Source organism: Scyliorhinus torazame, chromosome 1, assembly GCF_047496885.1.
Source record: "Scyliorhinus torazame isolate Kashiwa2021f chromosome 1, sScyTor2.1, whole genome shotgun sequence".
Lineage (NCBI taxonomy): Eukaryota > Metazoa > Chordata > Chondrichthyes > Carcharhiniformes > Scyliorhinidae > Scyliorhinus > Scyliorhinus torazame.
Window position 1 is genome coordinate 124,648,374 of NC_092707.1, and position 27,256 is coordinate 124,675,629.

General features: G+C 48.3%; 1 long non-coding RNA gene across 2 annotated transcripts in view; it reads left to right on the top strand.

Annotated features, from left to right (window-relative positions):
* The window catches only part of LOC140429658 (uncharacterized), a 113,066-nt gene extending 100,566 nt beyond the window's left edge, over positions 1 to 12,500 (top strand). For both annotated transcript variants that reach the window (XR_011949161.1, XR_011949162.1), the window contains 2 exons: positions 6,583 to 7,233; positions 12,108 to 12,500. This is a non-coding gene — a long non-coding RNA (uncharacterized lncRNA). The remainder of the gene's footprint in view (positions 1 to 6,582; positions 7,234 to 12,107) is intronic.
* The last annotated feature ends 14,756 nt before the right edge of the window (positions 12,501 to 27,256 follow it).

The following is a 27,256-nucleotide window of genomic DNA, read 5'->3' on the forward strand; positions in this document are numbered from 1 at the left end:
TCAATTACACTCAAGACAAAGTGATTTCATAACTGAAGGCTTTAATCTACTAGAACCTTTTCCCCAGCAGCTTCGATACAGAAAGTGAAGGCTGCTGGGACGGCACCATCTCGTATATTCCGCCTTCAGGGCGGAGCTATGTAATACAGCCAATGGTAGACTCCTGGGTCTAACCAATGGTCATCAGCCTCTTAGGTACCGCAATACCTGGTACTACCACATTCATGCTTCCAATGTCAATAGATCTGGAAGAATACAGCTGAGCCTAATCCTGTTCTCACCCGATATCCACATGCATGCAAGTTTTAGAATAGATGGGGTCACTTTTTAAAAATAAATTTAGAGAACCCAATTATTTCTTTTCCAATTAAGGGGTAAATTAAGGGGCTGGTTTAGCACAGGGCTAAATCGCTGGCTTTGAAAGCAGACCAAGGCAGGCCAGCAGCACGGTTCAATTCCCGTACCAGCCTCCCGAACAGGCGCCGGAATGTGGCGACGAGGGGCTTTTCACAGTAACTTCATTTGAAGCCTACTTGTGACAATAAGCGATTTCATGCATTAATTAATTAATTCATTCATTCATTCATTCATTTACCTACTCTGCGCATCTTTGGGTTGTGGGGATGACACAGGGAGAATGTGCAAACCCTACATGCACAGTGACCCCGGGCGGGGATCAAACCTGTGTCCTCAGTGCTGTAAGACAGCAGTGCTAACCACTGCGCCGCTGTGCCGCCCAGGATGGGGGTCACTGAATGATAAAGAAAAATGGGGGGGGCTTCTCTGTCCCCGCGCATCCGTTTTCTGGCAGGGCGCGCCCCCGCCGGTAGCGTGATTCTCCATCCTGCCAGCCAGCCAATGGGGTTTCCCATTGTGGGCAGTCCCACGCCGTTGGGAAATCTCCAGGCGGGGCTGCACTGCTGGTGCAATGGAGAATCCCGCCAGCAGAGAATCCAGCCCCAGAACACTGGCTGATTTCCCTCGCCATTCCTATTGGTTAGATTGAATCTTTTCTCTCTGCCTTCCTGGCTGAGATCAGCAGATTCCGTATAGATTAAGAATAGAACTCGACCTTCTGAAAGAAAAAAGTCCATTCCTACAGTGCCCTTCTTGAATTCAACGCATCCCAGAGTGCTTTACAGCCAGTTAAGTATCTTTTTATGCAGAGTCTTTGTTGTGATGTAAGAGTGGGTGTCCACTCCCATACCCCTGTGGTTCCAGCTGCGCCATGATCCGGCAGATATGCTGTATGGTCCCCCTGCTCAGGTGGAGTCTTTGACGACACGTCTGGTCCGGCAGGTCCTCGAAGGTCAGGCGCTGCCAGTACATAAGAGGCCTGATGCGGCGCCACCTTCCCACCTTCACCTCGACCTTCTGGCCAGGTGGCTCTCTATCCTCACCGACTGGCTCCTCTTCATCTGGCGAAAGCTCCACTGATGTAGAGCCCTCCCCGCGGAGGTCTTGTTCATTCAGCCTCAGCGCATCCCCCAGGTCTGCGGCGGCAAGGCAGGTGCCAACTATTTCTGGTTGGATTCTGAAATCCATTTTCTGCAGGGGGTGAAAGACAGACATGTTAGCATGATGCGTAGCTCGGTGCCCAACCAGGTCCAATGGGCTACATGCTGGCTCTGGCCTGCACTGCAGACCCTGCCCCCGCATGTCCCCCTCCCTTTTCTCTCCTCTCCCATCCCCACACCCAACCCCGGCCATTCCCCCGCACTCTGCCCTCCGCACCGCACCCCAGTCCCAGTTTGTGACCAGCACGGCTGGAGCCTCTGGCCCAGGCAGCCATCCCTCCTGGTAGGAATACCGGTGGTTGGCGCTATCCATGCCAGCGGTACGATCTGCAGCCCCGTCCGGCACCTTCCTGTAGGGGTTACTGTGGGCATCCCGCTTCGGTACCATGTTTGATGCCCTCCCGGCAGGGTCGTACCTGGTAGTGGGTGGGAGGTGGTGGGGTGAGGTGGGGATGTGGGCACTCATAAGGCTGGTGTCGACTCTGCTCAACCACAGGCCATGGTGGGCGATCAGTGGGCTGCGCAGCAAGTTGGCTGCCTTGTAGGCCATGGCAATGGCAGCCCGTGTTGGGACACCCCTGTACCGGGGAACACCCCAACCCCACGGCTCAACCATTGGTCACCCCCGTTATCCCCCCCGGCCCCAGAAGACACCCCCCCTATCACCAGCCAGCCGTGGACCGGCAGCCCACGGCAGCTCATGACAGCTCCTTTGGGAACATCCTACCTCCTCTCTCTCCCTCAGCAGCGTTTGTGTCCCGATTAAAATACCACAAGTGAACTTTGCTGTTGGTAATTCCTCCTGGTGGAAGCAGAGCATTTCAGGGAGGCCCAGGGAGTACCAGGGCAGGCCTGTTAATGATATCAATGGCGCTTACTGTACATGCGGCACAGAATGCATTCACGCTGCTGTCAAGGCACCAGAATGTAGCATTTTGTGGGGCGCCTGGCACCGGCCTCGATTTTCGGCTGTCACACGATTTTCCGCCCGATTGTACTTTGCGATTCTGGAGTCGCTGGAACGAGAATCCCTCCTAATGTGTTTTGCTCTCACAGTAGGATAGTTAAAAAAGATTCATAGTATTTAAAGCAGTGCAGACTTGTCAGAGGACAAGAGGGAAGCTGCAACAAACCAGTTGAAACAGCTTTTTGAAGATATCCAGCCAGAGCTTGCAGGGATTCTAACACAAGCCAAATCTGTTCTGGAAAGCAGGTATTACTCTGTACCATTGGAATGTAGGATGGATTGAGTGCTGCATTTATTTTTTTCTTGTTGTTTAATTTGGAATAGAAATGGTAATTAAGGGTACTGTATTGAATAGTATTGTTTAAGGGGTAATTGTAAGCTATTTTCGGGTGTGATGTTGAAGCGTTTAATATTGTGTTAATAAAGTTTTGTTTTAAAATAACAAATCCCTATTTCTTTGTGCAATCACTCCTGGTGCAAAGGATTATTTCTGCAGTCCTGCAAAATAAACTAAAATATTGGGGATTTGGTCCAGTATCCTAGCCACTGTTGGCGTCTGATCTGGGATCGTAATCGAGTTCTGAGGATAGAGCGTGAAGCTATTCAAGATAAGAAGTGATAGCTTTTGGTTAGATTTGCCATTGACATGAATGGACTGTTGAAGGATTGACGGAAACAAGATTGTCGCTGCTTCGTTGAAGAGTTGAATCAAAAGATTCAGCCTCAACACTGGAAAAAGGACTGTGGATTGTAAGCTCTAAGGTTACGGAAACTGAAAGTAGCGATGATCAAAGAGGGATAAGGAGAGTGGGGAGTAGAGTGGTTACTGGTATGAATAAGGAGCTGAAGGAAAGAGCGAGGAGAATCCAGGAAATTGTGGAAAAAGAATCACAAGGTGAAAAAACAAATTTTCTGAATGTTTATCATTAAAATGAACATCTCGCAAAAGCCAGTGGCAGTCTGCTTCATCAGAAAAATTGTTATTTCGGATTTTTAAGAATGGGAGGTGCTGAGCTATGAGATCTTGACATATAGTTAAATATTGCCAGCACATCTACCAACCTGGCTCACTACTTACTCTATAACCTATGTACCATCACTAGTGTTCCTTTTATCTTCTCATTTTTGATTCAGTTCTTTCTCTTTGGATAACTCCTGGTTTAAACTTGTTTTTTTAATGCTCTCATAATACCTTAAGTGATACATCCATTTTATGATGCTGACCTCATTCTTTTGAAAGCAAAATGTTGACAAGATTGTATTAATGTATAATCTAATCGGTAGTCATACTTGATGACACAAATTAGTAATTAGTCAAGCATTCATGTAGATGCTCTTGTACTACTGGTCTAAATACCTATATAAGGACATGTTTGAAGGATTTGCAGGTTGACCCCCTCAACCTGTTTGGCCATGTTATGAATGCACCTTCCTTAGCCGTCAACTCCTGTGTGTGTGACTTGAACCCAGAGCTTCTGGATCAGAGGTAGGGTTGCTACCCACTGCGACACAAGACCTCCGGGATCAGAGTGTGCACTAACAGAATCTAAGGGACAGAATAAAATGAAACAACAAAGCCTACTGAAATAAAAGGCAGACCTTTGCATTTTTAAAGTAATTAAACAATACATTATACTGAATTAGCCATACAATGTAAAATGCAATTCTATTTATGGCGCAGGGGAATACATAAAACCTCTGTTACATGCCAGAAATAAACAAGACACGATGAAGGTAGATTTTCAATACATCATCCATTAAAGAAACTAACAGATATTCATTTTCCTTAATGAATTTCTACCTACTGAACTTGTCAAAAAAAGTCTTCACATAAAGCTTTGGATCCAATATATTGCATTTCCTCAGTTTCAGCAACATCTCGCATGCGCTGTAAGAAAGTCAGTGCATTAAAGATGTCAATAAATACACTTTAGTTTTTTGATATCAAAAGTCCTCTGATACGATGGTATATCTATAATTTTTAAAGTGTTAAATATGGTATACATTTGTATATGTTGCCATTCTTATAGTATGCTACTGTAATTGAAAGTCTGTATGTTAACATGTCCTAATGAAAAAACCTTACCTATATATATCCTTTCATCATCATTGTTCATTGATGAGCCAATCAATTCTCACAAGCGTGTCATTTCCCATTTTCCCCAGCAACTGAAATTTCTAAGGTTAAAGTGTTCGTCCAAAACACACCTGCTGCGGTTTTCCAGGCCTGTTCGCCATGGGTGCAAATTCTGTCATGATGAGAGTTTGATTATCATACATTTTAATATATTTAATTAATAATATATTTAATTATTCAAAATCAGCTAAATGTTGAATCTTCCAGGAATGTCAGATGTTCCCACCCGCCAGCATGACGTAACATTGGCAGGAATCACTGCTGGTCTCCAAAGACTTATATCAGACTTTGGATGGTCAGAGACATGGCCCTGGCAGTGCCAACCCCAGACAGTGCCAAGGGGTGGGGCTTGAAGGGGGGCCTGATGAAAGGGATGGAATGAAGGGTTGGGCTGCGGGGCCTCGGATGGGTCCAATTGGGAGGGCATCGATGCCAGTGATCCTTGGGGAAGGAGGGTGTCGATGCCGGTGATCATGTGGAAGGCGGGAGGAGGAGAAGGGGGATTGATGTCAGCAATCATTGATGGAGGAGGGGATCCAAATATCCATGCATTGGAGAAGAGGGAGTCTTTTACTTCATTTTGAGATCAATCTCTGTGGCGTCGGGTTTGCTTCTATCGTTAGGCCCCTCACAATGGTGGCGCAAGACACATCCCCTTTCTACAAAATGACAAAGTGAGGGAAGATCTCAATAGACAACCTGGATGTTTCTCTCGGGCGAAACATGCCAGTTTTCAGTCAGAACTTGACACTTTTATCATTTTGGGGGAAAATGCAGCCCAAAGTTTCGCAAAATTATGACTAAATATATTCACCGAGTTGTTTCAATTCTTTTTCATATCTTATTAGAATCTTTATTTGAAGAATTCAGCCTTTTGTTATTACTCTGGACCAGAGCCACAAGTGCTTGGTATGCTCCCATCTGGACCAATAATTCTTTGTTTAAAGTGGACAACATTTGAGATCCAAGACATTTGCTGATGGAATAAAGCCACACGATTCCATGAGTATTCAACAAACAAAAATAAACTATATTATGCAAAGTCAGAAAGATAAAACAATTCATGGTATCTGTCTTATGCTCTGACATTTAGGGTTAATAAAAGGTACATGTGAGTTTGCAGACAAACTGTAGCCAAACAAAGCACACTGCACAATAAATGGCAGATGCAGCCACAACAGATTCCACGGATTTATCAACAATCCAACCAGATATCAGTAACACTGTGAGTCAACTAATTTACTTAGAACTCTGTCTACTCTCGTAAGGGGTTCAGGTTTCTACAGTTGAAGATCTCACCATGGAATTCTCTCCTGAGTCATTGCAAGTCAGACAACATCGATGACAACCCACCTTGCTAAGTTTCAATCTCGTTTCCCAAGACTGTTCCACTGGATTCCCGAGTATGCACTCAAGCACCAATTCACAAGCACAAATTCAGCTATTCGGCCACACCAAATAGAACATCACAGTTCCCAAGAATGATTTACTGCCCAAAGGCCTGCAGCACAGAGTCATCAAACCTCTGCTGCCTTTTTCTATTTCCAGGGTTCCCTTGAGCAATCTTTATGCGCCAAAGTTACTTCTGCGCCCTCTTCGATCTCCAGAACATTTCCTAAATCCCCAACGCTTAAGATCTGCCAACTACAGCTTTCTAGGAGCCTCTTTCTCTGTTCCTCTTTCTACTTACCTTAAATGTGGAGATGCCGGCATTGGACTGGGGTGAGCATAGTAAGAAGTCTTACAACACCAGGTTAAAGTCCAACAGTTTTTTTTTTGAATCACTAGCTTTCGGAGCACAGCTCCTTCCTCAGGACCTGAGTTCTTTTAGGACTTATCCATATCCCGTTCCCCTTGTCCCTTGTCTCCTGTCTGGGATTCCCTGTGATTATTGCAACCCAATCCCGGTTACATGGCTGGGGTTTCACAAAATTTCTCTTTTGTTTCCTCTTTTTACCCAGGCGCACCACGGTCAGCATGGCCGAGTCCATTAACTGCTAGATTGCACATGTGTCCCTGCTCCTGGCCTGCACAAGTGCGAAAATCCTGAGGCCTGTTAGGACTTGGAAATCATGGACCCTGCTCCCCAAAGAGATAAGTGGAATCACATTGCACTCTGCCAAAAGCCTGCGCTTGGAATTAATACTTTTTGCATACTCTGTAACTTGTAGCTAGGTTCTGCTGTTTAAACATGTGCCCAATTTCCCAGCATGTCTCAACAGTATTTGAACTAGCTGAATGATAAAGTGTTTTTTTGTTCTTAGTCTTTATCAACACTTATTTGGTTGTATTCAAAAATTATTGAAGTTCTTCAAACAGAAAGGCTTTGTGTGAGTGGGGGAGAGAGAGAGAGAGAGACAAGAGGGAAGGGAGAAAATGATAGACTGTATTGATTACAATCCTGTAATTTTGTTCATGTTTGAATTATCCATTATCAGATTGTCACTTCACTCGGACATTCCACAGACCGACACTGCTCCCCATTTATTGCCATGTTTTCTATGCCTGGCTTCTCCAGAAATGTGAATTGCAGTGGAGAAATCCATCTCATCGCTACAGCGTCAAGTGGAAGAAAGGACCCGTACCCTTTTAATGGCATTGGCTGCCGAATGGTAAGTTTAAATGTCCAGCATGAATGGGTGAGTGGATCAATGAGTGAATGGATATGGGCAGGTTGAATAGGTTGTTGTGATAAGTGGGTAAGTAGGTAAGAATGGCCAATGGGTAGGGTGGCAGGTGGGTGAGGAAGCAAGTGGGTGAGGTGCTAAGTAGGTAGAGTGACAGGCTGATAGGGTGGCAGGTGGATGAGGTGGGTAGGTTGGTGAAGTGGATTGGGGTAGTCAGGTTGGTTCAGGAGGGCTAGTCAGGCCTGGTCGGGAGGATAGTCAGGTAATGGTGGGGGGTGGGGGTGGGAGAGGGGTGCGGCATAGTTAGGTCTGTCTGAGGGGCCCAGGGTTTTAAATCTCAGACCAAACCCCAACAGTAGCTGGAATACTGGATCAAAACCGCAATGTTTTAGTTTATTTGAAAGACTGTGTGGAAAAATCGATTTGCCCCATGAGTGATTGCATGAAAAAATAGGGCTTGGTTATTTTTAAAACAAAACTTTATTACAATGACAATATTAAACGTTTTAACTTCATACCCAAAAAGAACACGGGGCAGCACGGTAGCACAAGTAGATAGCTCTGTGGCTTCACAGCGCCAGGGTCCCAGGTTCGATTCCCCGCTGGGTCACTGTCTGTGCGGAGTCTGCATGTTCTCCCTGTGTCTGCGTGGGTTTCCTCCGGGTGCTCTGGTTTCCTCCCACAGTCCAAAGACATGCAGGTTAGGTGGATTGGCCATGATAAAATTGCCCTTAGTGACCCAAAAAATGTAAGGAAGGGTTATTGGGTTATGGGGATAGGGTGGAAGTGAGGGCTTAAGTGGGTTGGTGCAGACTCGATGGGCTGAATGGCCTCCTTCTGCACTTTATGTTCTATGTTCTAATGGCTTATAATTACGCCGTGAACACTACTATCCAATTTCCCATTAAACAACAAGAAAAGAAACATACAGATCTCAATCTATCTGACTGTGGGAGAAGTGTGGACTCAGCATCAGGCAAATCAGAATTCAACTCCTCTCTCCAAGGCTTTTTCCAAAAAACTGCCTTTCTCCGTAACTTCTCAAAATGTCTCTCTGCCTTTCTTGGCTCCACCCAGCAATGACCTCATCTCTCCAAGTTGAAAAACAATCTGCAGGCTGCAAAGCACATTAACTCCTCAGGGATGTCCCCAGTCAAACCACAGTCCATTAGCCTAGACTGGTAAACATATTCCTTTGTTAATTTCACCTTCTAGCTGCTAAAAACACCCAGGCACTGCAAAACAGAATGATTTTAAAAATGTGACTGTTGCAGTCAAACACACTCTAACCCCAGGCTTTTAACCCTTAAATTGCCCAATACATAGAATCCAATATTCTTAAAGTTTTCCAGTCGTCTCAAGGGGGTTGTCAGGAGTGTTTGGTGGGTCAGTTCTGTAATTAGACCAGGATTTTCCTGTCTAACGTTTCCTGGCTAACTATCCAGCAAAGTACTGTGGAACTGTCCGAAATCTCCAATTCTAACTCCGGGTTGGAGATATTTGTGTAGGGTTCCGAGAAGCAGGGGAATTGCCAATCGGAATTTCAAATTACCCAAGCAATTCCCACGGAGGTCAATGCTTTGGAACTTCCAGTGGGTAATGAAGTGCATCTTTGCTCATACATTCAGTCTCTGATGGTCTGGAGACCGCAAGTTCTGCGCCATTATAAATTAGAAATAGTGACTGATTACAGTTGCAGTTCCAATACACGTTGTGGCTTATTTGTTTTCTCTGACTCACGATATGCAACATGATGGGAAGTCCGCAATAAAGAAAAACATTCCAATGTTGAGTGAAATCCTAAATGAGCAGTTCCAGCCAACCATTAATGCTACTGATCATGCAAAGTGTTTCTCCTTATGGCCTACTCATAATAAACTTTATCTTTATTAGTGTCACAGGTAGGCTTACATTAACATTGCAATGAAGTTACTGTGAAAATCCCCGAGTCGCCACACTCCAGTGCTTGTTCAGGTACATAGAGGGAGAATTCAGAATGTCCAATGCACCTAACAGCATGTCTTTAGGGACTTGTGGGAGGAAACTGGAGTGCCCGGAGGACACCCACGCAGACACGGTGAGAACGTGCACCGTACCTCTGATTCTGATGTGATCTGCAATGTAATAATATAATAATCACTTATTGTCACAAGTAGGCTTCAATGAAGTTACTGTGAAAAGCCCCTAGTCGCCACATTCTGGCACCTATTCAGAGAGGCCAGTACAAGAATTGAACTCTCACTGCTGGCATTGTTCTGCATTACAAGCCAGCTGTTTAGCTCACTGTGCTAAACCAGCCCATGGTAGCCCAATGTAGCGACATCCTTGTCATTTAATACTCTTTAGTACTCTTTGGTTATTGTCACTCCACTTTCATTAATGTTCCCAGATCCCATATAGCATACGTGCAGCCAGTACAGTTGAAAACCAGTGTCAATTTAGGTTATGTAATGATCAGGATACTGTTGTCAAATTGAAAAGCCATTAATACCACTCACAATCAAGATTTATTTCACTCTTCAGCTTCAATGATGAGCTGAAAGTTATGTCTGAGTACTTCAAATGGGGGCAAAATGCAAGTTTATTTGGGAACCAATACATTCACCAGTTTGATCCAGCAGTTTGATCCAGCGACATATGACATTGGAGGAATGTTGGCAATATCTTTGAAGTGAAATGAACCTGAACAACATGGACAACGTGGTCCCATTAGGTAGCAAATCATCCACTAGAAAGCTTTGTCAATTCTAACTGGAACAGTCCTATTAACTTGATGCACGGATGATTGGAATGGAAAGATTCATTGTATGAAGATGCAAGAAAGATAATAATTTCTTTTATAAACTCATTGACTTTCCTGCCTGAATTACTTTGGAAATCAGAAATGCAGACCATGAGTCACCTGATTCACCACTAATAATGCACCACCTAATAATTCCGCACAACACTGCAATCTACAGTCAGGAGTTTGTACATATTGTTGGGTCGTCACATTGTGTAGGTCCACACAGACCTTTATCAGTCTGTACCATTCTGAATATTTTATTTGCTTGTTTAGCTCAGTTGGCTGGACAGCTGGTCTGTGATGCGGACCAACGCCAAAATCGGGGTTCAATTCCTGTTCCAGCTGAGGTTATTCATGAAGGCCCCGCCTTCTCGACCTTGTGCCTTGCCTGAGGTGTGGTAACCCTCAGGTTAAATCACCACCAGTCAGCTTTCTCTCAAAGGGGAGAGCAGTCTCTGGTCCTCTGGGACTGAGGCAACACTTTTTTTACATTTCTTTTCTTCATCATTAATCATTGAGTGTAGGTTAACTGGAACATGACTCACTTCAGTCTTTGAAATACATGACACTGTTACACTGAAGGAGTGCCAATTGCAGCAGACATACAGCACTCCCACTATCAATGAAACTCTACTATACAGCAGGGAACCTCCAAAGTTCAAATGCTAATGGAACCCATATAATTAAGCATCCTGCAAACTGCCATATAGTGTCTACTTGTAAATTAACAGGGTAAATGCTATTGCCTTGTAACATTTATGAGAACAAAATCATCAACTATACTAATTTAATGCTAGATATAGCGTTATGGTTATTCCCTTTATGCCCTAATTCACGTTACACCATCAGGAGAATAAATGTAAATTGCATCAAGCCTTGAACAATTTTTTAGAGAAGCCTGGAAGTCAGCAGTTTGTTCAAGTATTAACTCACATGTTATTAACTAACCACTGCACTTTGAAGTGGTCATGAACACATTAATTGCTGCATTAAAACATCGGCCTGAAAGCATTCTAAAACATTTATATGCAATAGCTGAACTTAATGAACAGAATCAAAATGAGTTGCATTGCTTGGGTTCTTCCAGTTTCAATTTGTGTGCCTACATTACAGAAAAGATTACAGATTGAGTCCATTCGCCCAGAACTCACAGTATAAATGTTGGAACACACTAAGGGTTCCTTCATATTGCACAGTACAAGTGAACTTTTTAAAAATTCTTTCTTGAGATGGGAGTGGTGGTTTTCAAGGCCAGCACTTATTTCTCATCCTTAATTATACTTCAGCCAAAGTTTTGAATCACTGCAGTCCATGTGGTGTAGGTACACCCAAAGTGCTGTTAGGTAAGAGTTCCAGGATTTTGACCCAGCGACAGTGAAGGAAAGGCGATATCGTTCAAAGTCATGTTGATGTGTGATGGGAAACTCGCAGGTGGTGGTGTTCCGATACATCTGCTGTCCTTGTCCTTCTAGTGATGCAGGTTAAAGGTTTGAAAGGTGCTGTAGAAGGAGACTTGGTAAGTTGCTGCAGCGCATCTTGTAGTTGACACTGCTGCCTCTGTGTGTGGGTATTGTAGGGAGTGAATGCGTAAATTGGTGGATGGGGCACTGACCCCAAGCCGGCCTCTTTGTCCAGGGTGGTATTAACCTTTTTGAGTACTGTAGAAGGTGCACTCATCCAGACAAATGGAGTGCATTCCATCGCTCTCCTTACTTGTGTCTTGTAGGTAGTGAACAGGCTTTGGGGAGTCAGGAGGTAAGTTATTTGTCACAGAATTCCCAACTTCTGACCGGTTCTTGTCACCACAATGCTCTTAGGCAAGTCCAGTTCAGTTTCTGGTCAGTGGGAATCCAAAGATGTTGATAAGGAGGATTCAACAAAGGTAATGCCACTGAATGTCAAGGGAATATGGTTAGATACTCTTTTGTGGGAGCTGGTCATTATCTGGTACTTGTGTCTGTTACTTACCACTTATCAGCCCAAGCCAGAACATTGTCTCGCTCTTGCTGCATGTATGCATGGATTACTTCATTATACCTTTACGTTCCTAACTTGCTCCTTTTCTACATCACAGCTGTTTCTGATTGCTCCCTGACTGGTGCTCAGAAACCTGTCGGATGGGTACAGAGTACTGATGGCTGTGGAACCAACCCAGGAATCTGAACTTACCTGGGCTTGACCTTTTCATACAGACCAAGCCCAAACTGACTATTTCCCCAAAGGCAAAATGAGCATGTGGAACAAAGACAAGTCTGAGACCTTACCAGTGAGTTGGAGGAACATGCAATTGTTTGAGTTGAAATTCAGTTTTGACTCCACGGTGAAGAGGGTTGGAAGTGAACTGGAACTCTTGTACCCTTTCCCTTACTGTCCACAATCAGTATGGATTTTGGAGAGGAAATGTGTGTTTTTAACCTCTCAGTGTGTGTGTGGCAGCAAGCCTTTGTGAATTTAAATAAAGCGGATTATTTACTCACACATTCATCTTGAAAGTCTAAATGCTACGTCAATCACTCAGCACTCACACACAAAGAATACAGTGAGAGAGAATAGTGTACTTTTACAAGTTGGAAACAAAAAATAGTTCATAGTTCACCTGTCTGTCTCCTTGCAGGAGAACAATCATTGTGGGCCCGGTAAAGACAGGAGTCTTCTCCATTCTTGAATTGTAGTTCAGGTGAGTTCAAATAGCTGAAGTTAGATATCAGGATTATTGCAGGATCCTCTCAAAGAGATGAATGTTCAACCGATCGCAAAACTAGGCACTTGAGATTTTTATATCAGGAGGGAAAATTTATTTCCAAGTGAACTTGGTTTAGTAACCAGGCTGGGACGTTTCTTTTGGGTTTTACAGTCTCCTGCTCTTAAAGGCAAAGACGACACTGTCTTTTCTGCAGCATTTGTGGCTTGCGGTATCACCTGCAGCCTGCACAGGTATTTCTGGATCTTCAGATAAAAACTCATTATTAATAGCTGGTTTTAGTCATATGACCAATACTGGTATTGTCCACCTGGAAAGCCATTGCTATATAATGGAGACAATGGATGAGTGCTTTGCACTTGCCTAGGATGAATCAGTTTCCGCCCAGTTTTCATTGTTAACATTCCAAGTCGGGGACATGGATTTTGGCTAAATTATCAAAGAATACCAAGTCTAAGTTCCGCAGATAGTATTCAGCTTTGTACGCCCATTCCAGGGGGAGGTCTCCATCCAGGGTGATTCAATTAGGAGCTTTCCGGAAGCTGCAGATAGTTTGTGCTGTAAAGGTCACCTGGCCCTTGGCAACCATCTTAGCCACCTGGTTAGTGTCCATTTTTTCAAAAAAAGATAATTCCAGAAGCTTCCATATGAGTACTGTCCATATTTTAGATGATCCCTTCACTGGGTATAACAACTCAATGAGACCTAATTTGCTATATGGCCTAAATGAGGTGCAATTCAGGTAGGACGCAGTGTGTGAGCACTCTTACTAAGAGGCCGGAACACCAAAGGATGTCACTGGAATTAATGTGGTGATATTCGGGTGTCAATCAGAAACAGATTGCCTGTGGGGGCCATCTGAATTTTGAACCGTGCTGAACGCCAGAAGCAAGTTCATGGACAGGAGGGGCTGACTGGAGGATGGTGGGGACCAAGATAGGTTGGTGGAAGTATCACAAGCTCTGGTGTAGGCAAACAAATTCAGGAGTCTGTGTCTGAAAAGAGTGCAGGAGACTCACGTCAACATTGATGTGAGGCCAACATATTTCAGGCTGTTGCCAGGGGTTGCATCAAAAATATAGGCCTCAGCCAATTTAGCAGTGATCCGAGCTCCTGTGGGAATCAGGGATGAGCTTCCACATTGCTGAGTTAGTTATTGCTGGGACCATTTTAGACCTGCAAAACATACAACCCTTACTAACAGGATCATGGGTTCTATCCCCACATTAGATATGAACAAATTACTGTGGATGCTGGAATCTGAAACAAAAACAGAAAATACTGGCCAATCTCAGCAGGTCTGACAGCATCTGTGGAGATAAAAGGGAGCTGACATTTCGAGACTGAGTGACAAAGAGTCATCCATAATCGAACCGTTAGCTCCCACATTAGATATGATTATTTGTGAAGCATGTTCGAGGGGCCGCAAGGTCTGCTCCTAATTCACTAAAAATGGTTAAAGATGGTGGTAGTGTGGTGAACATAGCTGCCTTCTAAGCAGTCTACCCAGGTTCAATCCCAGCTATTGCAGTTTGTTGATCTTAAAACTTTCAAATTTGGAACTCCAAGCTGGGCGATGAATTTGATCCGTTTCAATGGGATTTTCGGCGGTGCAGATATGATGGGCCAAATGGCCTCCTTCTGGGTCGGAACAATTCTGTGATGTGCGACAGTATCAAATTTAGATAGACTCAATGAGCTGTGGTTAGTAAGGTCCAATAATTCAATGGAAAAATATAATTCCGAGATCAACGATCCAACATTCTTCGGCCAGTAGAGATTTCTCACAATGAAGACAACTGTCATGTGAGAGTACCTTTAAGACATGGATGTTTAAGCAATGTACCTTTAAGAAAACAGTGCTGTCAGAGAGTGGGTGGGGCTAAGCTCAGGTCAGTCATTTTGAGGTTTCAGTTTAGTTTTGCAGTTTGGAGGAAAAGGGCTTGTGTGTGTGTCTGTGTTTTGCAGTGAGCTGGATCTCTGCCATGAAAGACTATCTCTGGATCATTTGGGTGATTTAAAGTAAAGCCTTTAACCTGATGTGATTTTGTTTAAAGGTGTTAAGTCTCTTGGAAGTTTGAAGGAACATTTTAAGGAGTTATTTATTGTTGCAAACTTTCTGAGTTATCTTTGAAGTAAGGGGTGTTAAGAGATCCAATGTTTATTTAAGATGTTAAGTTGAGTTAATGGAATAAACAGTGTTTTGTGTTTAAAAACCCACGTGTCCATAATTGTAAACCCACACCTAGGGAACAAGCCGTGTGCTAGGAAAAGCAACAAATCCATTAAAGGGAGAGGTTGGTTGAACTCCATGATACATTTTGGGTTTCTGAAAACGCCTCGCCCATAACACAACAAATACAGTGACATCTGTGATGGTAATGCAGAGAAGTAAAAAAAAAGATTTGATTAGTTTCTAGTCAAATAGCTCTTCTTCCCTTTGTTTCCACATTATAATGAAGAAAGATTTTAGTAGCTCTCTACTCTGAGATAAAAAATGAACCAAAGCTGATTCCATCACCCTACATATCTTATGTGCCTTTTGAAAGTAGAATGTGTTTGAGTGGAACATTTATCCTCGATACTTTTCATTCTGAACTGATTCTCTAGCAATGACGTCTTTAAGTAAAGGTGCCAATATATGGAGCACACGTTCAACTCAAGTAACTGTTCGCATTGTCTCAATGCAATATATTTTCCCTTGAATTATATAAAATGCATTAGAACTGATTTACAAATCTTTTTGAAGTTGTTTTTGAGGGGAGATGGGGAAGATTAATTTGCTCTTTTTTGAATCGCGGGGAAGTATTTACTGGATAGCCACCAGAATAGCATTAGCCCAATCCCTCGTTTACTTCCGATTTTGATGTGGGGCACTGATTGTTCGGATAGGGTCACAAGTGGGAAGTGAGGTCTGGGCAATTTTAATGCAGGAATCTATTTCAATAGAGCTGATGGGCTACTTTGAGTCACCTTCTTGGATCGCTGCAGTCCATGTGGTGCAGGTATATTCACGCTGCTGTGAGGGAGCGGGTTTCAGGATTTTTTACCAGCGACATTGAAAGAACAGTGATACAACATAGAATATTAACTCTCACAGGTGGTGAGCTCGGAGGAGGGAAGGGCATGTAAATGGGCAGGTTGGTGGTGTACTGGAACCATGTCAATTTCCTGTCATTTTCCACATTATCGTATAGATGACAGTGTTGTACCTGTACTGCAACAGCTTGGCTAGGGCTACCGTTAATTCTGGAGCACAGGACTTCAGTACTACAGCTGGAATATTGTTGGGGCCATAGTCTTTGCTGTATCCAGTAAGTGCAGAAGTTTCTTGATATCACACAGAGTGAATCGAATTGGCTGACAACTAGCCACTGTGGTGCATATGAGGCTGAAATGAAGCATTCTACCTGAACTTAGTAATGCCATGGTCACCCTTGTGAAGGCTCTCAAGGTAATAGCAGTGGCTGGATTGGGGCACAAACAGGGCAATATTTTAGGGCAAGACAGCCCCATTTCCGCTATTTTAAAGTGGGCAGTCAGTGGCGTGCGCAACAGAAGGCTGCCTTCCAGGCTGCGGTAAGATGCTCCATACCTGGCCACCCCGACCCCACGGCCCTTCTCCTGGACACCCTCGCTGCCTCTCCGAGCTCTGGCAGATGCCCCCTGACCAGCGGTGCAACCGTCAGCGCACTATCGTGATGTTGGACTCTCTTCGTATCCCCTCTCTCCCTTAGCAACCATGCTGCCTGGTTCCCAATTTTCAACATCACAAGTAAACCTCGTCGTCGCTATTTTCGCCTGACGGAAGTGGAGCATCGCAGGGAGCCGGGAGAATGCTGGGTCGGCCCGTTGATGATATGCCAACCGCCTTTACTGTACAATTTACATGGTCATGCTGACGTGCGATGTTGAACGCATTCACACAGCTGTCGAGTAACTGGAGCATGGCATTCCATTGGGCGCCTGGCGCGGCCTCGATTTTCGGCCCACGCGCTATTCCCTGCCTGACCAAGTTCCGCAACTCCAGTGTTGCTGGATGGAGAATCCTGCCCAGAATTGGGATCTGAGGTGAATGGACAATGATCAGAAGGACGAACAATGGCTGGTTTTCCATTCACACATTCAGTGGTGCGCTGCAACTAATTTCACGCACCCTACTATCTCCACTATAAAGTGTATCAAGCTAATTTGACAAAACGCAGGAACTCAACTAGGGACACTTCTGGAGCGGGATTCTCCATTTCTGAGACTAAGGGCGGGTTTCTCCTTACTGCACCAGAAATCTGGGGCTGGATTCTCCGGTCGCTGACGCCGAAATTGCGTTTGCGATCGGCCGGAGAATCAAATTTCTCGACCACCTCGGGGGCGGCTTGCTTTGGCGATGCTCCGCCCCCTCAAAAGCGGCATACTCGGAGAGTACACCGCACCATGTATCGACCCCCAATGCTCCGCCTCCGACAGGCCGACTTCCCGACGGCATCGGTCGCGTGTGGTCTAATCTGTCAAGAACTTGGTGTGGCGGTTGTGGACTCAGTCCAGCGCTGCCACAGTCGGGGGAGGGCCGATTCACGAGCAGGGCGGGGTTTATTAGGGGCTGAAGGCACTGTGGGTGGGTGGTTAGGGGTGCGTGAGGCGGACAAAGGGGGGGATTATTTCACAGGCCGGGTCTGCGAGCGGTCGCCATGTTGCACGCCGTGACCGCTGCCGGCCACCGCCGTGCGCAAGCGTGGCCATGGACTCGGCAATTCTCTGGGCCGTATCAGCAGCTGGAGCCAGGTGCTCTCCGCTGCCGGCATGCTAGCCCCCAGCAAAACGGGGAAGTGGTGGCAGTTTTACGCCATGTTTTCTGACGTAAATCGCTACCGTTCCCACGCTGGCGTGGGGACATGGCCCCAGAATCGGGGAATCCAGCCCCTGGTACAGCACGCTGTGGTGTTGGGTGTTCTGACACACAGATGAGCCAACACGGTTGTATATGGTACAACGCTATTTTATTTAAACTTGCTATGTACAGTTTTGTCTTTGCACTCTGCACGTGGGGGTTCCCTGCTTGTGATGTTTTAACAGCTCTTCCTTGTTTCTTTGTCCCCAGACCTACTGACCACCGGGTGTCGTGCTCGTGCTTTTTATGTGGTTGGTGTTCTTGTCTGTGATTGGTTGTGGTGTTGTGTGCTCTGATTTGCCTGTTGGTGTGTCCATCATGATGTGTGTGTTTGAATATCATGACATCCCCCCTTTTTACAAAGATACGTGCCTACGTGGTAATAAATATGATCGTGTCGTGAGTGCATCTAAGAGTGTGTGTGTGTCGTGTGCAGCATGTGCATATGACGGAACTATGTACATGGGGCGATGTCGGGTGCGTCACATGAACCAAGTTGTACCATAACATAACATAAATGCGAGCGAGAGAAGAAGGAAAAAAAAAACTTGAACAGTTGTCCAGTCAGACGACATCTGGAACGATAAACAACAACAGGTTATCATGTAAAATTGTGCAACTTGTTAAACATATGAACGGTATTATAAGTCCAGTCTAATGGGCTTGCGACGAGTTCGGGTTGATCGCCTCAAGGGTGGATCAAGAACCACCGGCTGCTGTGCAGGCATGGCCATGGGTGGCGATGGAAAGGGCGTGATGTGCGGCAGCTCCACAAAGTCATCCTCGGAAGCCTGTTGAGGATCTGGCGTGTGCGTACTGTGTGACTGTGAGCGTGGAAGTCGGCGAAGAGCGCGCCGATTGCGGCGACGCACTGAACCATCCGGCATGCGAACCAGGAACGAGCGGGGAGCCACTTGTCGGAGGACTTCGGCCGGTGCTGACCAGCCACCATACGGTTGATGGACGCGTACTTTGTCTCCGGAGGACAGGGGGGGCAGGTCCGTCGCTCGTGTGTCGTACCGACTTTTCTGGCGATCACGCTGCATTTGCATGTTCCGAAGAACCGCCTCATGGTCTGTTGTTGGTGCCAGGATGGAAGGTACCGTCGTCCTGAGGGAGCGACCCATTAGTAGCTGCGCTGGCGAGAGACCCGTGGATAGCGGGGCCGATCGATAGGCCAGCAAGGCAAGGTTAAAGTCCGATCCGGCAGCAGCCGCCTTGCACAGGAGCCGCTTGGCGATGTGGACACCCTTTTCAGCCTTCCCGTTCGATTGTGGATGTAGAGGGCTGGATGTCACATGAGTGAAACCATATGCTGCGGCAAAGGACGACCATTCACGGCTGGCGAAGCAGGGTCCATTGTCTGACATGACAGTCCTTGGAATGCCATAGCGAGCAAATGTTTCCTTGCAGGCCCCAATGACTGCGGACGACGTCAGATCATGGAGAGGCATGACTTCCGGGTAGTTTGAGAAGTAGTCTATAATAACGATGTAATCTCTGCCGAGCGCGTGAAATAGGTCAACACCCACCTTCGCCCAGGGGGACGTCACCATCTCGTGTGGTAGAAGTGTTTCCGGAGGTTGCGCCGGCTGAAACCTCTGACAGGTTGTGCAGTTGAGCACCATGTTGGCTATGTCTTCATTAATACCCGGCCAATATACCGCCTCCCGGGCCCTTCGTCTGCATTTTTCGACGCCCAAGTGGCCTTCGTGTAGTTGATGAAGAATCATCTGGCGCACGCTGTGCGGAATAACGATCCTGTCTGATTTCATAAGGACCCCGTCTATGTTGGTAAGATCATCTCGCACATTATAAAACTGGGGGCACTGCCCTTTGAGCCACCCTTCCGTCATGTGGCGCATCACTCGCTGCAGAAGGGGGTCAGTCGCCGTCTCTGCGCGTATGTGGGCCAGACTAGGATCATCAGCTGGCAGATTTGCTGCTGTCAAAGTTACGTGTGCCTCAATTTGACGCACGAACCCCTCCGCATCTGGTGGTGTGCTCACTGCTCGGGAAAGAGTGTCCGCCACGATGAGATCCTTCCCCGGAGTGTAGATCAGTTCGAAATCGTACCTCCTGAGTTTAAGTAAGATGCGCTGGAGGCGAGGAGTCATGTCGTTCAGGTCTTTGTTAATGATGTTGACCAGGGGGCGGTGGTCAGTTTCGACCGTAAATCGTGGCAGGCCATACACATAGTCGTGGAACTTGTCCAGTCCAGTTAACAAGCCCAGGCATTCTTTTTCGATTTGCGCGTAGCGCTGTTCAGTAGGGGTCATGGCTCGTGAGGCATATGCAACCGGGGCCCATGACGACGTGCTGTCTTTTTGCAGGAGTACCGCTCCAATACCAGATTGGCTGGCGTCTGTTGAGATCTTTGTAGGGCGAGTCGTGTCAAAGAAGGCCAGCACTGGTGCCGTGACCAGTTTGTGCTTGAGCTCCTCCCATTCCCGCTGATGCGATTGGTGCCAGTTGAATTCTGTCGATTTTTTTACGAGATGGCGCATATTTGTTGTATGAGAAGCCAGGTTGGGAATGAACTTCCCAAGGAAGTTGACCATGCCCAGGAATCTTAGGACAGCCTTCTTGTCAGCCGGTCGTGGCATGGCTGTGATGGCGCTAACCTTGTCTGCATCGGGACGGACCCCTGACCTTGAGATGTGGTCCCCGAGGAATTTCAGCTCCGTCTGGCCGAAGGCACACTTCGCACGGTTGAGACGCAGGCCATTTTGTCGTATGCGGGTGAAGACACGTCGTAGACGATGCATGTGTTCCTGCGGAGTGGTGGACCAAATGATGATATCGTCCACATATACACGTACCCCTTCGATGCCTTCCATCATCTGCTCCATAATGCGGTGGAAAACTTCAGATGCTGAAATGATGCCGAATGGCATCCGGTTGTAGCAGAATCTGCCAAAAGGGGTGTTGAATGTGCATAGTCTTCGGCTGGCCGGGTCCAGTTGGATCTGCCAAAATCCTTTGGACGCATCCAATTTGGTGAATATTTTGGCTCGCGCCATCTCGCTGGTGAGGTCCTCTCGTTTCGGGATGGGATAGTGTTCCCGCATGATGTTGTTATTCAGATCTTTAGGATCTATACATATACGGAGCTCGCCAGAGGGCTTCTTTACACAGACCATGGAGCTGACCCATGGCGTGGGCTCCGTGACCCTGGATAGGACCCCTTGGTCCTGAAGAACCTGCAGTTGTACCTTGAGGCGGTCTTTTAGTGGCGCAGGAACCCTGCGAGGTGCGTGAACGACAGGGATGGCGTCCGGTCTGAGTCGAATCTTGTACGTGTATGGCAATGTCCCCATGCCTTCAAAAACCTCCTGGTTGTGAGCAAGGAGGGAATGGAGATTTGCGTGGAACTCAGCATCCGGGAAGTCGGATATCTCATCTGGAGAGAGAGACATAATGCGCTGTACCAGGTGAAGGACCTTACACGCCTGTGCGCCCAGTAACGAGTCCTTTGATGAGCCGACAACTTCGAAGGGGAGTGTGGCCGTGTGCATCTTGTGAGTTACCTGTAGCTGGCAAGATCCTATGGACGGGATGACGTTCCCGTTATAGTCAACCATCTTGAGCCGGGATGGCGTGGTGGGTGGTTTGACCTTCATGGCCTGGACTGCAGAATATGCAATCAGGTTGGCGGATGCGCCGGTGTCCAGACGGAAGGCGACGCGCGATCGGTTGACCGTCAGGGTGGCACACCACTCATCGGCTGGATTGATGGCATTGACCTTGTTGACATCGATGACGGAAACGCGGAAGGCATCCTGGTCATCTGCATCACTTAACTGGAAGTCTTGATGCGTGGGCTGGACGGTCCTGACCTGTCTGCGAGATTGTCGAGGATGCGCCGGATCCATGGGTTGAGCCGAACGACAGTGGGCTGCGTAGTGGCCCATCTTGCCACATCTGAGGCACTGTCGGTTTTTTGCAGGACATTGCCCTTTTAAATGTAGAGCTCCACAATTGCCGCACGTCATGACGTCACGGCGTTCGTTGCGCCACTGCGCATGCGCAGTGCGATCTTGCGGTGGGCGCGCCTGCGCAGTGCGTCCCTCGTTGTGGCCGTTATTTTTGGCGCGCACCTGCGCGGGAGACCGCGAAAAGCGCGGGAAGCGGCCGCTGTCGTCCGGGCCGTGGGTCGGGAAGTAATCGACGGCCTGGATGCGTTCGACGTCGTGGGCGGCCTGGCTTGCCGATTCGACGGCTGGGGACCCCCTCCGTGCCAACTCGGACGCCTGAAATTGGGCAAAACGGCAGGTAGCATTTTCGTGGAGGACACAGGCTTCCACAGCAGACGCTAAGGTGAGGCTTTTTATTTTAAGAAGCTGCTGGCGTAGGCCACTAGAGGCAACGCCAAAAACAATCTGGTCCCTGATCATGGACTCTGTGATGGTGCCGTAACCGCAGGACTGCGCTAGAATCTGGAGGTGCGTCAAGAAGGGTTGAAAAAGCTCCTCCTTACCTTGCAGGCGTTGCTGAAAGAGGTATCTTTCAAAACTTTCATTTACTTCAACTTGAAAGTGCTGGTCCAGCTTGAGGATGACCGTGTCATATTTGGACTGGTTTTCGCCCTCTTCGAACACCAGTGAGTTGAAGACGTCGGTGGCGTGCTGACCTGCGTAGAAGAGGAGCATTGCCATCTTCGTTTCATCCGAGGCACTCTGTTTTTCGGTGGCACGGATGTACAGGTCAAATCGCTGCCTGAAGAGCTTCCAATTGGTACCTAGGTTCCCCGCGACCTGCAACGGCTGCGGTCCGTCGGTGTGGTCCATGTCCAGAATGGCAGGTTAGTAGGCAGGTATCGATCCACTCCTGTACCATGTGGTGTTGGGTGTTCTGACACACAGATGAGCCAACACGGTTGTATATGGTACAACGCTATTTTATTTAAACTTACTATGTACAGTTTTGTCTTTGCACTCTGCATGTGGGGGTTCCCTGCTTGTGATGTTGTAACAGCTCTTCCCTGTTTCTTTGTCCCCAGACCTACTGACCACCAGGTGTCGTGCTCGTGCTTTTTATGTGGTTGGTGTTCTTGTCTGTGATTGGTTGTGGTGTTGTGTGCTCTGATTTGCCTGTTGGTGTGTCCATCATGATGTGTGTGTTTGAATATCATGACACACGCCATTGGGATTCTCCATTTCGCCGGCTACCCAAAGGGGTTTCCCATTGTGGGGCAGCCCCACGCTGTTGAGAAACCCCCGGGCTGCCGGCAAAATGGAGAATCCCGATGGTGGAGAATTCAGCCCTAAGAGTTGACATCAACGCAAAATTCATGGCCTTTGAGGACAGAAAAACTGGGTGCCGCACCTGGACCAATTCTGCTACTGTTAAGTGCCACAGTGATCGGTGCCACATGGAACACAATCGATTCCAACGAGATACCGTGCCGGATTCGCCAGTTCCACGATTGACGATCAGGAGGCTGACAAACTGCAGCCACATATACACACTTCACTCCCCACACTCACCATCCCAGCCAATAAGATGGCAGCGAGGAGAGCAGCCCTGAAGTTTACCGATGCTGAGCTCGAGACCCTCTTCGATGTGGTGGAAGAGAGGTGGTTGACCATGTACTCCGGCCCGGGAAGGAGGCTGCCAGACGCCGCCATTCACTGTGCCTGGCACAGGTGGCAGAAACCGTCAGCGTAGTGGGAAACACCGTCTGGTCTGGCCAGCAGTGCCGTAATAAACTGCACAACCTCCTCAGGGTGGCCAGGGTGAGTGGGCTGCACTGCACCCCGGGCACAAACCCCCGTAACCTGCCGAGGGTGGCTGAACCCCTACCCTGCACCACATGTTGACATCCATACCGGCCGCCATGGCCAGGTGCCCTGGCCACTGAGGCCATCAGCTACCCACCTACTGGGGTGCATGTGTTGGACTGTCTAACACTGTTGTTTTCTGTTTGCCCGCCCACCAGGCGAAGGCCATGCAGAACCTCCATCTGCAGGACAAGACAGGAGGGGGACCGACAGACCTCTGGCCCTCACCGTGCAGACCAGAGGGCCCTGGACATGGTCAGCAGACGGGAGGAAAGGGAGGTCGTCGATGTGGAGTTCAGCTCCAGGCGAGAAAGTGAGACCCCACTTAGCTGCGGTTCCCCATGACAAGTTTCAATCCCCCGCACCCACCCACCCTGCTCACCCCCAACACCACCCCCACACACCACCTTCACCCGCACATCAACTCCACCCCTCCACTCCCCGCGGTCTAATAATGCGTCTTGCTTTGTGTCTTTCAGGACCTGCTCGTGAAGGGGTGGGTCTATCTGGCATCCCCCGCCCCCAACCAGTGCCACAGCCGAAGGCCCCCCCTTGAGCCGAGTAGTGACGGGGATAGCAACTTGGACACCAGCCGATACACAGGAGACCCTGGAGCTGCACAGAATGCCCCAGACCTTGGACATGCTGATCCATATCCATGACCGTCGCCACCCAATGTCTCCATCGCAGACGCCACCCGTGTGATGTTGGCCGAGGTAGCACGCATTATCAATACCACCTCCTGCTGCTGCATGCGGTTGGACTCCTCCGCCTGCGCCTGCAAGTACTGGATGCTCGCTGATACCCCTGGAGCTTGGGTCGGAGAATGACAGCGATTTTCTGTCACAGCTGTCTCCAACACCCTCCACCATCCCAGAGACACTCACCTCGGTCTGGTACTTTAGTGAAGAGGTTCCTGGGCCACCCTCTGGTGCGCACCACACAGATGATCCGGTACAGCAGGTGGAGGTAGGAACATCCGAAGGGGCGGACGGTCGGAGGAAAGGCCAACCCCAGGCACTATCTGCCGCCCAGATGGGTTTTGGGCTTCTGGAACGGACAGTCCCATTTATGGTGGAGATGCAGTCACGGAGCCAAGGACCACATTAGGGGTTGTTAGCGAGCATCCAGTACTTGCAGGCTCAGGTGGAGGAGTCCAACCGCGTACAGCAGCAGGAGGTGGTGCCGACCATGTGTGCTACCTAGGCCAACAGCACATGGGTGGCGTCTGCGATGGAGCCATTGGGGGCGATGGTCGTGGATAAGGATCAGCATGTCCAAGGCCTGGGGCGTTCTGTGCAGGTGCTAGCCATGGCCCTGGACAGGGTTGCCATCTCACAGGCAACCATGTCTCAGAGCCACATGGACATTGCAACGCCACTCACAGCAGACCATGGCTGGGAATGTCATCGGCATTACTCAGGTGCTTCTGATGTGGTGCAGACACAGAGGGAGGTGGCCCAGTCCCAGAGGGAGATGGTTCAGTCACTGGCTGATGTGACACAAACCCAGAAGGTGGCGGCACAGTCACAGAGTGATGTGACGTAGTCCTAGACGGAGATAGTCCACTCCCGGTGCTCCATGTCAGTGAGCGTGCGGACCTTGATCGAGACCAGAGTGGGCCTACAGGACTGGCAGCCCCAGATGGAGTGGAGCCTCAGGGGATAGCTCTGCTCACATCCGCGTCCCATTGAGTAGTCCGGGGGCTATCTGGCACCCCGAGGGAGGAGGGAGTGATGGGGCCTGCAATGATGTGTAGAATATAATTTGTGTATAATTTAATAACCGAACTGGAAGTAAAGATAGGTGCCGTATGCATAGCCTGAGATTCTAGCATCCGACCACTAGGTGGCGTGATGACAGGGGAACATTACTGGAACACACACAGTGTGCAGCAGAACATGGATAGCATGCACAGAGTCCAGTCGCATATCGAGTAGCTCCTTGGTTAATAGTAATTAATACTAGTTAATCATAATTATTTGTATTTAGCCATATTATCCAACTGTACTTTTCGTTCACATCGTTGAAACCGTTATAGTGTTTGGTTAGTTAATAAATAGTTTTGTTCTTTAACAAAGCCGTATGTTCTTTAATTGATTCAACCACAAAGACATTGCCACCTGTGAACATAGAGAAAATTACAGGGCCCGTGCCGGTGACTCTCGAAGGTGAGGTGCCGGGACACTGCGTCACCTCGGATTCCCCGCTACTGTCCCTGGTGCATCTGGTGGGCGGTGGGCAGAACAGGGCGGCACCACGCCGTCGGGACACATAAGCAGCAGCCGGGCCAATCCAGGACCGGTCGCCCCAGAAGATGCCCACCAACGGGGACTCAGGTCGCAGGGCAGGAGTCACAGCAGGCCACCTCCACTCCTGCTGTACAGTCTGGGGAGCCACCTAGGCGTAGCGTTAGAACTCGTAAGGCCAGAAAGTTAGACACCGATTTCCGGTAGTGCTCTGTAGTGGGAAGGCGTGCATGGGGCAGCTCCCGCTAAAGGAATAAACTTTCAGGGTTTTGTTTTGTTTTGTTTGTTTAGTCCCGGGGGTATTTTTATTCTAAAAAGAAAGAACCCACGAAGTGCTCCCCCGAAGGTACGAACAGGAAGAAAATAAAAGCCGCAAGGGACCGGACCGACGGTAAGCTGAGGCCCGTGGGAGAGGAGTCAGAGAATATTTTTTTAAAGGTGCGGGAGGAACCGGAGCCGGAGGCTCAGAAGCGGCCGAGGGGAGCCGCGTCCCCGAACAGAGCGGAATCTTGCGAGCCTGCCCAACCGAGCCACCCCCCCGCCCACCCCCTGCACAGCAGAACGTGGGTGGCAGAAGAGAAGTGGCAGAGCCTGGACCGTGAAGCCAGAGACTCAAGCGCTCGGGAGCAGAGCCAGCGGGGCCAACAAGCAGAAGAAAGAGAGAAGGAGCCCCCCCCCCCCGCACAACGGACCGGCAGCGACCACATGGTGAGCGGCGAGACAAAGAGGGACTCCGGTCCGCACCAGGAAACATCTCTCCCAAACCCTCCTGACCCAGTGAGAAGGAAGGGAAAAAAAAAAGAGAAGAAGAAGGGGGTGGAAAATAAAAGTAAATAAATAAATAAAGAAAGACACAAAGAAAGAGAGAAAGGAAGGAAGGGAGGAAGGTAACCAACCACAACAACCCCCCCCCCCCCGCCCAACAAACAAAATGGGAAGCCCAAGGCAGAGCCAGCGAGAGCAGAGGAGCAGGGGAAGCGAGAGCAACCCCAGGGGAAGGAACAGCAGCGGGGAAAGAAAGAGAGACAGACAGATGGCTGGAGGAAAGAAAAACACCAAGGTGAAAGGTCAGCGAGACGCAAGCAGCAGCAGCAGCGAGGGAAATGCGCATGAGCGGCGGACGCGCAGGTAGACGGCCCCACAAGACGAGACGGAGGTACAGGCGAGCCTGAAAGGGAAAACGATGGCGGACCAAGCAGCGGCCCGTGAGCAGGACGCAGGGACCAACATAAAGGTGGTGCTCTGGTCCGAGCTCCAAGCAATGATGAAGGAGACGACGCACAAAATGCAGAAGACCATCGAAGGCCTGGAAAGGGAAGTGAAAGCGCAGAAAAAACGATTCTGGAGTTGGAGAGGGCCGCCTTGGACCAGAGCGACAGGGTGGTAACCCTAGAAGCTGAGGTCAAAAGGTTAGTAAAGGCCCAAGGGAGCCTAAGAGGGAAAGTGGAGGACCAGGAAAATAGGTCCATACGGCAGAACATTAAAATAGTGGGTCTGCCAGAGGGGATAGAGGGCAGAGACCCAACAGGCTGCATCACCCAAATGATGGGAAAGCTGGTGGAAAAGGAGGTATTCCCAAACCCACCGGAAATAAACAGGGCGCAC